This window comes from Panthera leo, chromosome A3 (assembly GCF_018350215.1).
Source record: "Panthera leo isolate Ple1 chromosome A3, P.leo_Ple1_pat1.1, whole genome shotgun sequence".
Taxonomy (NCBI): Eukaryota; Metazoa; Chordata; class Mammalia; order Carnivora; family Felidae; genus Panthera; species Panthera leo.
Genome location: NC_056681.1, coordinates 133,786,760 through 133,800,574, shown reverse-complemented (window position 1 = coordinate 133,800,574; position 13,815 = coordinate 133,786,760). Strand labels below are relative to the sequence as shown.

Below are 13,815 nucleotides of genomic sequence, written 5' to 3'. Positions count from 1 at the left end.
AGCCAACAGGGGGAGGCAGGCGCAGGGCCCTTAGGGGCTGTGAGGGGACATGGAAAGGCCTTGGAGGACAGCCTGGCACACAAGAGCTCAGCAGACCCCCGGCAGCCAGGGGAGAGCGCCTCCCTCCCAGCCGCCGAAGAAACGGAGCGTGCTGACACCTTGATAGTGACTTCCAGCCTCCAGAAGCCGGAGATCACGGGCCTCTGCCGGCTACGCCACTCTGAGCTATGTCGTCACGGCTGCCCCAGCGACCAACACAAGTGCCCGGGAGCTATAATGGCACCTGTTTTACAGGTGAGGACGCGGGAGGTCTGGATCACTGAGACCTTTTCGCCAAGGTTCCTCGACCCGAGCGGGGCCGAGTTCCGGGCACCAACCCGCACGCCGCGGTGCACCGCTGACCCTGTGAACTTCAGCAGGGCGCTCGTCCCTTGACCTCCCTGAGTATGAGGCATCCAGTCCAGGCCAGCTGGGAAATGCACTTGACCCCTGGCCATGGTCACCCCCTGAAGAAGGAGCTGAGTCAGTGGCCCCCTGCTCTCCGCAGGGTGGAAGGGGAGCCGGAGGCACTATCTCAACAAGCAATCAGGAACTAGTTCCCCGGCTCGCAGAGCTCTGGGAGGTTTCTTCAACTTCTGCCACTTCCCCACTTTTTCCCCTTTCGTACCCACCCTTCTGCCCTGCGTGGTTGCTAATTAACCCCTGACAGTAGCAAAGCCTGGCTTGGGGGTCCGCGGAGCCGCCTAAGGCCAGCCGGGCCCAGCCCAGAGGGAGGGGCCCCTGCCGAGGGATTTGGGGGCAGCAGGGACAGCCCAGGCCTGGAGCCGCCAGGGGTATATGAAACCTCCCTTCCTGGGGTGGGGGTGGGGGGCGGGTGCTCCCCAAGAGTCGTCCTGAGTCAGCATCCTGGAGGGAGTGAACCCAGACGGCGACCTTGCTCTGCTGGATTCTTTCCCCTCACCTCCCAGAGAAAGGTCAGAAGAGGGGGTAAGATAACCGAGGGGGGGTCTCACCTAGTTACTCACGCAGACGGGTGCCGTCTGCTGCGCCTCGGGAAGGTGCCGGGGAAGTGGGTGAGTGCCAAAGAGCAGCAGGGCGCTCCCCGAAACACGCTCAATTCATCCCAACCCAGGGCACTTGCTGGCAGACGCGTGTGTCACTGGGGCAGCAGCAGGCACGTGGTCTTGCGGAACCAAAAACCCACGTGTTACATGTGTTATTCCCTCCAATCCTCGCGGCAACCCCACGAGGTGGAAGCTGTCGTGTTCAGGGGCGCCTGGGTGGCTCGGTCGGTTGGGCGTCCGACGTCAGCTCAGGTCATCATCTCACGGTTCGCGGGTTCGAGCCCCACGTCAGGCTCTGGGCTGACAGCTCGGAGCCTGGAGCCTGCTTCGGGTTCTGGGTCTCCCTCTCTCTCTGCCCCTCCGCCACTCACTCTCTCCCCCTCTCTCTCTCAAAAACAAATAAACGTTAAAAATTTAAAAAAAAAAAAAAAAAGCTGTCGTGTTAATACACAGATGGGGAAACTGAGACTGGGGCTGGCTGGGTAGCTGGGCGGGAATTCAAGCCTGAGGGACTCCCAGAAGCACAATGCACCTGTCACAGACGGGATGGGTCACGACCGACCCACCGGAAGGCAGCACCTAGCCACTGCCAGGAATGTCCTCCAGGGAGCTCCCATGGCTAATGAGCTCAGAGCCAACCCCGCTGGCGAATCCCGCCCCCCCCTCCGCCCCCCCCTTACCTCTAACCCAGCCCTGGGCCCAAGCAGCCTGAGCCAGCTTCCTGTGCTCTGCCCAGAGCAGAAGACAGAGAACCACCCACTCGACACCCATTCTGCAAAAACCCTCGTGTTCCTGCAGACGTAACCATCATCCCTCAGACTCAGCTTCCCCCAAACTTCCCTCCTGCTTCTAATTTTCCAGCCTTTACTAATCTCTGGGGGCAGCGGTCTGGGGGTGGGAGGCAGGTGGGAGGCAGAGAGAGCCCGCTGTGGAAGTTGGCAGGCGTCACCGGGCTCCCCCTCTCCCTGGAATGAGACAGAATGAGACGGTACACGGTCCTGCTCAGTGCTGGGAAACAGCCTGCCATGAACAGGCCCAGACCCTGCGGTGCCCAGGCGAGCCCTCCGCCCTGTGCGTCCAGCCCTGCTCTGCCCTTGGCCCCTGTACCTCGGCTCTATTTCTCTCCACTTCGCAGTTCCCCACGGTCCATACGGATCTAGAGCCTCTCTGCCCGGCCCCCTGCCTTCCCGGCTTACACTGGGCCCTCTGCAAAACCGGCTGGGTGTCCTGCCCTCCGTCCGGGTGTTAGCCACCATCTGGGCCCTGAGAGGTCACTCTGAGACCCTGTCTGAGTCGGGTGGGCCCTTGACATCTCTGACCTACTCAACTTGGGACCCAGAGATCAGGACAAATATCCCTCCTGTTTCCTGGTTGGGAGCAGGGGGACGTATGTCACTCAGAGCAGAGCAACAGTCTAACCGAACTCAAGATAGGTAACATCTATCGGTTCCCCGCAATCTGCAAGCCTGTCACTCTGCCTGCAAAGATTAGATTAGTGAGGACCCGGTCATCATAAATCCAACTCAAGATAACTCATATCTGGTTGTCTTCTGTCTGTGCCCGTAGCGCCCATGACACAAGCGTCGCTGGCACTTTTTCAAGTGTAGAAGGAGCGGCAGGCCTCTCCTTTGCAAGGTCCCTCGGGGTCTCGGCCTCCACACCATTAGCTCTCGCCCAAGGGCCTTTCAGGTTCCCAAAATGGTGGCCCAAGCCTTCGGGGACCTCCCATTGGCTGGTCATCGTCGCTTCCTCTGGGTTTTCTGGACAGGCTCCCGGTCGAACGTGTCTCTCGCATTTCTTCTCTGCCTCCCGACTGAAACTCCACGGCAATACAGGCCCCACCCCCCAACCCCGGTCCTGAACCCCCTTCCCAGAAGTGGTCATTGGACAGGATTAAACGGTGAATGCTTGTGTCTTGCTGGCATTTAACGCACTTGGGAGAAATGAATAAAGACATGGTCTTTTAATGCAGGAGAGCAGAGCAGCGTCTCTGGCTGGCGTCTGACAGCCAGGTCTCCCCCTCTGGGAAAACACGCCAGCCAGGTTCCACGGGTGCCTCCTGCCAGTCAGCACCCCAGAAGCGGCCCAACTTCAGTCTTAGAGGTGGCCGAACCCCGAGAGCTCACACAGCCCCTCGGCCATTCTAGCGGACGTCTCCAAAGCCAGAAGTCCCCCCAGAAGTTTCCGTTTCAATCTGAGTTCCCCGAGTGCCCCATCACAGTTTGCTTCCCAAGCTGGCGCTCCTCGGATGGGGGCCAAATCTCCACAGGGGCAAGCGCCCAGGGCCTGGCTGGGCTGCCCACGGGGGAGCCGGCCTGCCTGCACCCCATGACCGCTCCGCTCGCTAACATGAGCTCAGCTGTCTTTCTCCCCAGCGCCAGCCTGGGAAGCACAGGTCTAACTCAGGCAGAGGCTGGCCTCTTCTAAGGGGTTGTCGTCTGCAGCCTGACTCCTGGACGTGAAGGGGCAGGAGGCGAAGTAGGCGTCCTCGCTGGGTGGGAGGTTCAACCTGGGGGCGCCTCCAGTCAGGGTTCTGGAACTCTCCAAGGAGACATGGGATGGGTGTTCGGGAACCAGCCAGCCCCCCCACCCCCCACCCCTGGCCTGGCCCCTCCTGCTGGTGAGCCACTCCCCGGGGCCTGGGCTCCCCAAGGCCTCCTCGGATGAGAAGAAGAATCCAGAGCCCTTAAGCAGAGAGCAGACCCCATCAGAGTGGGCTTGAACATTCCTTATCTTAAACACATCCCAATGCTTCATTCTGTGACTCACTTTTGTCAAGCCTCCTCCTGCCCAGAGCCTACAGCAGGTGAATGCCTCGAAAGTTTAACATTCTCCCCTGCTCCCTAGAAGCTCCCTCTTGCCTCCCCTTCCCTCTCTCTGTGTTGCTCAGCCAGTCCTTCCCCCTCTCTCCCTCCCCCTCCCTCTCTCCTCCCTCTCCCTTCTTTTCTCTCCCTCCCTCTCTCCTTCCCCCTCTCTCCCTCCTTCCCTCTCTCTCCCTTCCTCTCTCCCTTCCTCTCTCTTCCTCCCTCTCTCTCCCTTCCTCTCTCCCTCTTTCTCTCTTCCTCCCTCTCTCCTTCCCTCTCTCTCCCTTCTTCTCTGCCTCTCTCTCTCTCTCCTACTCTCTCTCCTTCTCTCCCTTCCTCTCCCTCTCCTCCTCCCCCTCTTACCCCCTTTTCTTTGTTTCTCCTTCTCTGCCTGGGGGCCCCTACTTTCATGGACCCTCTCCCCAAATGAACGTCCCAATATCTACAAATATTAACTTCATTAATTTGGGAAGGATTTATCAGTGCAGAGGTTAATTATCTCTCCCTGACATGTTTTTACCGAATACATCTGGGTGACAAAATTAATTTCCTCATTAGCTATTTTTAAAAGTGGAACAAGCTAAGGGGGAAATTGGTGCAGGGAGACTGTGCAGAGTGAGCTGTTCCGGCCCGGGCCGCCCCAGGCTCTGTCCCAGCTCCCCTCCCAGAGGCGCCCACTCAACCACGGGAGCAAGGAGCACTGAGGGGGGGCTCAGGCGGAGGTGCCTCCAGAGGGAAGGCCTGTGGGGAGACCTGACATCTGAGGTCTGGGTCCCAGGAGCTCCAGAGGAACAGACTCCAGGGAGAGGCCCAGAACCCACAACCCAGACTCCAGGACACGCCCCCACCCCCACCCCGGGCTGCCCCAGGCCTCCTCCCCGTCCCATGAGGGTACCTCCTATGTGGACACCCAAACCATGTTTCTTCTGAGCAGAGTAAGATTAGCAGATAGAGACAGAGATACGTCCAAAGAGTTCAAGCTCCATGACCTGTTCTGCGGAGCCCAGGAAGCCCGACCTCGTTACCCCGAGGGGCCACAGGGCCGGCTCCCTCATGGTGACCTGAGAAGCCAGACCCCTGCGCTTACACTGGAGGCTTCTGGCCCAGATGCCCCAGCAGGGAGGCCCGCGCGGCCTGCACTGAGGGGAGGCTCCCTCAGCGAGGAGGGAAGGAACACGCGCCTCCAGGAATTCAGAGCGTGGACGTCTCAGACCGTCATGTGGGGGCTGGTGGTGTCAGCAGCTGAGAGCCACGGGACCCTGGGCCAGTCACTCAACTTCTGTGGCCTCAGTTTCCTCCACTGTGAAGGACACTAGCTGCCCCGCTGCCTTAAACCGTCTGGAACCTGCCACTTCACAGATCCCAGGAGCCCCCCAGCCACCGATTCCCTGGCCGTCCAGCCGCTCCTGGCCCGCAGTAACCCCCCTCCCTTCCAGGATAGCCTTGCCCTCACTCTGGGCCCATGTCACCCATCAGCGGTGCCTTTCCCGGGACAGAGGCCACCAGAACTTGGAGACATGGCAAGAGGCCGAGTCCAGGACCTCACTGAGCCAGCCCAGCACCCACACCGGCACCTTCCAGGCTGGCAGGCAAGTGCTTTGGGCCTCATCCTAGCAGAGAAGAAGAAGGACACGCCGGGATCAGACACTGCCATGGGCCAAAGCCAGGTCAGACCCAGGAGCGAGCCCCTTCCTCCAAGCCCAGACCTCAGTGGGGGTCCAGCTCGGTGCCATCAGCCCTGTCCTTTCTAGGAAATAAGGCAGCGTGGGACTCGGTGCTCGTACAAATCCCGAATTTCCTGTTTCCGTGAACTGAGACACACACACACAACGGCCACTTCTGACCTAGCCCGAAGAAACGGCCATGCTGCAGCAATTCCAGGAACAGGAAAAACCAGACCCAGGGAGCTATCTGAATGTCACAAGCTGTCAGCCTGGGGCAGGAAGGGGACCGGCTGCCAGCACCTCCCTTCCCAGGCTTTATCTCCTGTGCAGTCGGGCCAGCCTTTCTCACGGCCACCTCTTCCTCCTGAGGGCAGGAGGATCCTTGGCACCCGGTGGCCCTCCGCCCTCCCTTAGGCTTCTGGCAAACAAGGACCCCACGTGGATTTGTGCTAAATGACAGAGAGGGGCCCCCACGGGCACCAGCCCCTCCTAAGAACAGGCCCTGGGCTACCCCAGACTTCCAGGCCCCCTTGCAGGGGGCAGGAGTCCCGAAGGGGGCAGCGCTCCGGCCAGCCCGGCCTGGGGGTGGGGGCGGGGAGCAGGCTTCCGGGCACGGCACTGCCCCCACTTGCTGAGCCTGAGGGTGGAGGGAGTAGCAGGGCCCGGAGAAGACTTCCCAGAGGGCATGGAAAGGAACTGGGTTCTGAAGGATGAAGAGGAGTCTGCCGAGTCGACTAGAAGGGAGGACAGTGCACAGAGGGAGGAGCATTTGCAGAGGCCCCGGGACTTGGAAAGGGGCCCGCCCCGCTGGGGAACTCGAAGTTGCTCTGGGCTGCGAGCACGTTCACCTCAGAGGCAGAGCGAGGCTGCGGGTCAGGAGCCGCCCTTGCGAGGCAGTGCAGACGCCAGGCCGGAGCTGGGAGAGCCACCGAGAAGCTTGCCCTGGAAACCAGGGAGCTTCTCATGGCCTCGCTTCCTCGAAGAAACACAGTGCAGACCGTGTCCGGTACATTCTCAGAAAACCTCGGGGAGCACACTGCAGGGTCTGGCGTGTCCCTGGTGCCCCGGGTCCTCCCAGGGAAGTGGCTTGCCCACGAGGTTTTGTGGAACCAGGAAAATTCGACCTCGCCCCGTTTTAGAGATGGAGAAACCGAGATAGAGGGAGGCTGTGCATCAGGAAGTCCGTGCCTGTGCCGGGAATAGCACTCCCGTCGCCCTGGACTCCCACGCTTGGACCACACGCTTTTGATGTGGGTGCAGCAGCTGCACGCGTTTTCCTGCGAATGCACCTGGTCGCCCGTGTCACGTCCAAATGTGGGCATCCGGGTGCCGCGAGGTGCCCCACCTGAAATGCCGTCCCCCCTTCTGACGGTGGCAGACAGTCGGGCCAACCCTAGGGCCAGAAAGGAGACGCAGCCGAGCAGAGCCCTGCGTGGCTGCGGGACCAGGGCCCTCGTTCTTGGAGCTCGATTTGCTGAATGCACAGCATCTCCCCCGCTGAAGACCGGAGCGAGCAGGGCGCCCAGCATTCCTGTGCAGGATAAAGGCCTTCTGTGCTGAGCTGCGCTGAAATGGGGCTTTCCCCAGAGGGTCCTGGGGGCGGTGATGCTTCCCAAGGGCTCACCTCCCGCTCTGCTCCCTGGGGGGCGACGGAGGGGGCGTCCGTCTTTGAAAGAACAAATCCTGCTCGGCTCACTTCCTCGGCATTGCCCACGGCTGTTCCCGCCAGCAAGTGCGGAGAGCAGGTCACCAGAGCGGGGCCTTCCAGAGCTGGTCGTGCCCGTGCGCAGTGGGGCTTGTCAGCCACCCCCAAGAAGCGCGGGTTTCGAAAGCCAAGGTTCCCTTGTCTTCTGGGCATTGTGTCTTTTTGAGAGGAAAAAAGTAAAGCTTTGCTCGGTAATTTTGTGCTCAGTCCAAAGGCACGTTGCTTTGGAAAGTGGTCAGATTCTGCATTTGTTGATTTCAGAATCCAAAAATATGGCAATGGAGAGAAGGGAGGGATGCTTTTTAGGATTTAAGATATTTTCTCAGACACACTTTAAACATGATTATAGCTTGAAATATTAGTGGTATATGGATCTTCGGCTCAACAGAGAGCTTCTGCCGGCCTAAGTGTACGAGGCATTCCTGGGGTGATTACGGTGTTCACGTCACTCACGAGACAGAAACCCTTCGATGGTGCCCCAGGGTCTTCAGATGCAATAATCACCATTGTCCATTTAGACTCTAGAGAGGGCTGTGCTCAGCACTCTGCACGTATTACCTCCTTTAAGGCTCAACACAGTCAGCAAAGGAAGTATCATTAAACCCACTATACAGATGAGAACACTGAGGCTTAGCACGGAGCCCTGTCGGAGCTTCCGGCACTGTACGCTGTCAGACCTGGGATGAGTCCCAAGCCCCCCAAGGCCATTCTCTGCACACCACCACCACCACCACCCTCTCTCCATTTTCTCCCGCCCCTTTGTCTAATTCCCACCATGGATGAAATCATCCCCAAATCACCTACGACTCCAGTCAGCCCCTGCTCACTCCTCCCCAGCCCCCCAGGCCCAGGTCAGAAGAGGGAGCTTCTCCAGATCAGGTGACATCCTGTCTCCTCCAGAGCAGGACCCCTGAGAGTAGGTTTGGGCTCCGGCTGCCAGGCAGTGCCTTGCTGGTTCCAGCACAGAGCCCAGTCGACCCGGGAGGAGGCAAGAAATAGGCACCGAATGAACAGCTCCATTCAGCACTGGGGGACTGTTTTCCTTCTTCACAAACCACATGTGTCAAGAAAATTAATAAAACCTACTATGAAAGTCATGCTTGAATGCAAAACAGGACCACCTGGAGAGCCAAGTAAAACCCAGACCGCCTGCCCCCCCCACCCCCCCCACCCCCCCCACCCCCCCAGCGTCAGAGGTTCTGGCCCCACCAGCCTGCAGGGGCGCCGGAGATCCTGCACTTCTCCAGAGCTCCCAGGTGCTCCCTCAGCAGGTTCTGGCCTGGCCCCGCCCCCCGCCACGCCCGCTCCCTCGCCTTGAGCTTATCCTTAGGAAGAAATGCTCTAGACAATCAAGACACTCGACTACACGCGTACCCCACATCCTGGTCAACTTCGAAACTCTGGCCCACAACGTTAAAAAAAAAAAAATTCATGAACCCATTCTCCGTTTTCTAGTTGAAGGAGTCATTTGTGACAGCGGGGAATTTTGCTCTGCATTTATAGAAATGCCAGGAAGTAAAATTTTCAGGGTGACTGTGATATCCCAATCCGGGGCCCTGCAAACTCACCACAGTTACCCCTCGGGGACCCGGGGCTGCCCGTGACAGGGGTGAAGCCCAGCCTAGAGGAACGCTCTGACTTCTCACGACACGCTACCATTGATTTTGGCTCGGGCACATTCGGGGGGTGGAGGGGGGGATGGGGGGGGCGGGGAGGGGAAGCCCTGCCAGCGCACACGCACGCACACGCGTGCACGCGCGCAGGCATGCACGCCAGCTTTCGGTTGGCGATGAGTGTGTGGGCCTTCTGGGCGGCGGCGCCGGCGCGGCCCGGGGAAGGCCCGGACACAGAGGCGGGGCGTCCCCCTGCGCCCCTCGGACCGGGTCAGCCCCGCGCCGGGGAATCACGAAGCCCGGGCCCCTTCCCAGTTACTGTAGCCCGCGGGGCTAGAAAACCAGTAGCAGCTGGCAGGAAATGGGTAGGAGCACTGACCACAGATAAACTGTAGGACTCCGCAGAGCAGCGGCAGATTGACTCCGGGACAGGAAGCGGCGCCGGCGGGCCTCGGCCCCACGCCCGCTCCCGGGGCGCTCCCGGGCCACCGCCGGCTGCACACGCCCGATAATGCTCGGCTACGCGGCTGGGGGGTCGCGGGGAAGTGAAGGGCGAGGCCAGCCGGGCACGGGCCCCCACCCCGGGGAGGAGCAGCGGGGTCAGAGGGACGGAGGGGCACTGAGAAAACCCCGGGGCTGCGAGTTCCAGGGGCTTCTGTCACCGGCGGAGGTGGGGAGGGCAGTGGTTCTGATGATCACACCCTTGGGATCCAGTCTGCTGAAGCCCATGTGCTTCGTAAACCTGGGTCCCTGCAGCAAAAACAGCCAGCTGGCAGGAGGAGAGAGGCCAGGCCCACGGAGAGTGCGTGGGGGGGAAGTGCTGAGTTACAGGCCCACATTGTCGAAAAGTCCCCCAGCACTGTGGGCCATTCAAAGGACAGACCCTCTGAAGTTCATGATAGAGAAAATAATAGCCAGGTGCTGTACCAGGTCCCTCCCACTCTTGACTGCTCAGACACCCTCGGAAGTAGGTCACATTTCCCCCCATTTTACAGGCGAACAGACTGAGGCTCAGGGGATTACGTACACCTTGCCCTGGCAGCACCCAGAGTCACGACCTGAGTGCAGTCTCTGCGCTGTGCGCCCGGTGAAATAGCCTCTATTCACAGAGAGCCTGGAGGTGTGGAGGTGAGGGAAGGAGGGCAGGCGAGCAAAGCCCCCAGCTGAGTGCCTGCGGTCAGTGTTTAATGACATCCTCCCTGGGCCGGGCCCACCCCGCCCAGCGAGAAGGGGCCCAGCCTCTTTGCACTCCCCAGAAAAGACCCAGGGGTCCTTCCAGAGACCTCTGGACCTCGCTTCTCTGCAGCAGGCTTCCTGAGGAGCTGCGGTGGAAGCTGTCATATGTGCAGTGGAACTTGAGAACCAGACTGCAGCCCCAGGGGGTGGGGCTTAGCTGAGAAGGGCTGGCTGGAGCTCTCCAGGGGCCTTCCTCGGCTCTCCCTGCAGACAGCAGTGCTGGGGGAGCGGGGGTGCCCTTCCAGGGGCTGAGAAGCCGCTAGGGGCACCTGCCCCTCTGGCAGGAGCGGCCCGTCTGCTGGCACTGAGGCCAGCTCTCAGGGTAGCAAGACAGGAGTTCAGCTGGGCGACTGACTCACCCTTGTTCCTGGAACTGTCTGAAGGCGGGAGAGGATGCTGTGGGTAGGTTCTAACTGTATCATCTGGGCTGGGGCCGGTAGCAGATGGTCCTTACAAAAAAAAAAAAATACTTCCATGTGGGCTTAAAATAGCACAGCACTCACCATCAGCTGAATGGGGAAATGTATGGGCCAGTCCGTCACGTGGGGGTGGGCGCGGCCGGCTGCAGGTTGGGACACAGGGCCGGGGCTCCAGCCTCTGTGGCCGAGGCGTGGAAGGCAGAAAAGGGAAGCCTCGGGCACCCGCTGTCTGCCTGGCCTCGTGTGAGGCAGGTGGCGGGGCGGACGCAGCCCCGCTCAAGCCCCACGACAGTGCTGACCCCAGGAGCCCCAGGGCCACAGCGAGGACCTTGAGCCTGGAGCGCACACAAGGCAGGCCCCGGGGCAGCAGAACGCAGAAGCGAGGCTGTCGTGGGGCTGGAGAAAATCTCAGAACTGCCACTCACCATCCGTGTGCTCTGGGGCACCTCCCCCGCTTCCCCTCACTTTGTTTACCTATAAAGCGTAGTCGCATCATCCCGGGAGGGTAGAGGGTCCCTACCAGGAGCCCCACACAGGCAGGTGCTCTCCGAATGAATGCACAGCTGGGGAGGGCCGGGCTCACTCCCTGAGGCATGAGGGCGTCCTCAGCCTCTCTCCCCTCTCACGTGTCCTTACTTAAACCATGCTGCGTTCTGGCAAGTGAGAGTGGCACGCTCTGGGCTGACGCCGTGCGGGCGCACACTCAGAGGGGAAGAAGGTGACAGGAAGGGACCCGCAGGCCGCGCGTGTGACCGGCAGCGAAGGCGGCACTCAGCCTGGTGGCTGGAGGCCCCGACTCTCTCCCGCCCGCCCCCCCTAGAGCTCAGCCCGTAGAGCCTAGGCCAAGTGGCCTCTGAGGGGTGGGAGGCCCCCCAAGTGCAGAGCCGCTGGGGGCAGGCGCTCCAAGGGAGCCAGGAGGCCCTCAGGTGGCTTGTCCAGCACAGAAGGCTTGCCCGAGATGGTGGCTTTCTGCAGAGTTCACCCTCGTGTCCTCCGGGGGGACGCTAACGCTGGCTCTGCCAGAGACTGAAACAGAGTGTGATTTGTGCCAACCTCGGTGATGGAAATGCTCCCATCGTGGCCAGTGCGATCTCCGAACGTGGACTTGGGAAGACAGCGCGCTCAGCTGCCATGAGCTCCACCCACCAGCACATCACTGGCGATGAATATACCAGCCGCCCCACATGAGGCTCGCGGGACAGCCTGAGGCTTAGGGGGACACGTGTAAGAGTTAAGACGTGGACACTTCAGTTAACCCTGTGGTTAACTGTGTCTGGTTAAAGCCCAGCTCTGCTGACTAGCTGTGTGGCCTTGGGCACGTTACAGAACCACTCTGGGCTTCTTACGTGAAGCGAGGACAGCCGTCGCGCCACGCTCGTTATAAGGATAACTGTCTGGTGGTGATAATCTGTACATAATGAGCTATTATTTTAGATGATGTAACTGAGGTCAAACACGGGGCTCTCCCGGCCAGCTCTGGTCTGGAAGGAGCACGTGAGAGGCTCACCCACCCCAAATCAAACACAGACACGCCTGCGCTTGACCCGACACCCCCTCACTGCCGCTTTCTCTCTCCTCCCTCCGACACTTCTTCAAAGGGATGTCAGGCCGCCTCCATTTCCTGTCCTCCCGCCCACTGGTCCACCCGCTGCCCCCGTCAAGCCACCACGTCAGTTCTTGCCCACGTCACCGGTGGCCCCACTTTCCGATCCACGACACATTTCTCAATCATCCTCTTACTCAACTTTCCATTAGGACCTGCTGACCCCTCAGCCTCAGGGACATGTGTGTCCCTCGTTCCTCTCCTGCTTCTTTTCCCCATCTCTTTGCCTGGGTCATCCTTCTCTGCCTGGCCGATAAATGAGGGTGCCTCCAGCCTCAGACGGGGTCACGTGGCCCCTGCTCACCGCCGTGTGGGTAAGCTCGCCCACTCCCACGGTCTCTGCTGCTCTGTGTGTATCCCAGCCTCCCCCGGATTCCTCAGTCCAGGCTTCCCCTCGGCCCCCACAGCAACACCAGCGCAAGTCCGAACCAGCCCCTCCGGCCCGGTCAGAGACGCCTCCGGCTCAGCCCGTCCAAACCCGAGCTCCTGACTCCCTCCCTGGACCTGTTCTGCTTCCCGAGTCGGCAGCTTCCTGAATGGTCACCCCCATGGATTCTTTGCCACCACCCCTTCCCCTGCCCCGGACTAACGTACCCCGAGTTGTTTCCCTCCTGGCATCTGGCAAACGCATCCACTTGGTCCTCTGTCTTTGCCCCACCCCCCCCAGCGTAAGCCAGGACCATCTCAGGGACCAGGCAACGCTACAGCCACCCAGCTGTCCTTCCACCTCCACGCTTCGCCCTCCGGTCCGCCGTCTGCTCCCACACCTGAGACGCGGTCAGGTCCCCCTCACCCAGGACGCTCTTGGACACAGACCAGAATCCCAATGTGGCCTCTTAGGGCCTGCATAACTAGCCTCAGACTATTTCTCTTTCTCTTTGTCTCTCCCCTTTCTTCCCAAACGATGTTCCTCTTATCTGCCCCTGCACTCACCCCTGCAATCCAATGCCCCGTTCGTGCTTCTGATTCCAGCCTAAGCACTGCTTTCGCGGGAAGACCTTCCTTCTTCCCTGTGCCACCTCTGCTCCTTACCCGCACACAGGAGATACCTTGTATTATCCCCCCCCCCCCCCACCGGCCTTCCTGTATCATTTTTGTCATAGCTGTTAATAGGCTTGGAACTATTCACTTACATGTGTGGTTAATTAACATTTATCTCTCCCCCTGGGCTAGGAGTCCCCAAAGCCAGAGCAGACCAGCATTTTGAGCAGGGTAATGCTTTACCCTGGGGCATTGTCTGCGAACTGGCAGGAGGGCCCGGCCCCACCCACCAAATGCCTGTGGCCCTCCCAGCCACTGTGACGGCATTAGAAGCCCATGGACATTTCCACACACCCTGGCAGGCTGGCCCCCGGCCTCCTGCCCTAGATGGTGAGAGCAGAGGGGACAGGAGTGCATCTAGGTGTGCCCTGCCCCCGTGGATGGCCCAGTACAGAGTGGATGCTCTGAAAACACGCGTGGATGAGGGAACGGAGCTCCTGCCTGAGGGTTTTGAACAAGCCACGCCGGCCGCCATGGCAGGCACCACTCAGGGACTTGCAGTGGGGGTTCAGGAGGCCATCTGGCCTGTGGTGGGACTTGACAGTGAGCCTCACCTCCCGGGCGACAGAGTCGCCTCGCGGTGCCCGCCCAGAGCTCCAGCACAGAGGAGCACGGTCAGCCCCTTCACCGTCTCACCATCTGTGGCCACTCCGGGCACAGGGTGAC

General features: G+C 60.4%; 1 long non-coding RNA gene across 1 annotated transcript in view; it reads right to left on the bottom strand.

The window, feature by feature from the left end:
* Positions 1-13,332, bottom strand: part of LOC122216644 — a 49,115-nt gene extending 35,783 nt beyond the window's left edge. The window contains exons 1-2 of the long non-coding RNA XR_006201007.1: positions 13,242-13,332; positions 10,446-10,535 (exon numbers count right to left, since the gene is read on the bottom strand). This is a non-coding gene — a long non-coding RNA (uncharacterized LOC122216644). The remainder of the gene's footprint in view (positions 1-10,445; positions 10,536-13,241) is intronic.
* Positions 13,333-13,815: the final 483 nt, after the last annotated feature.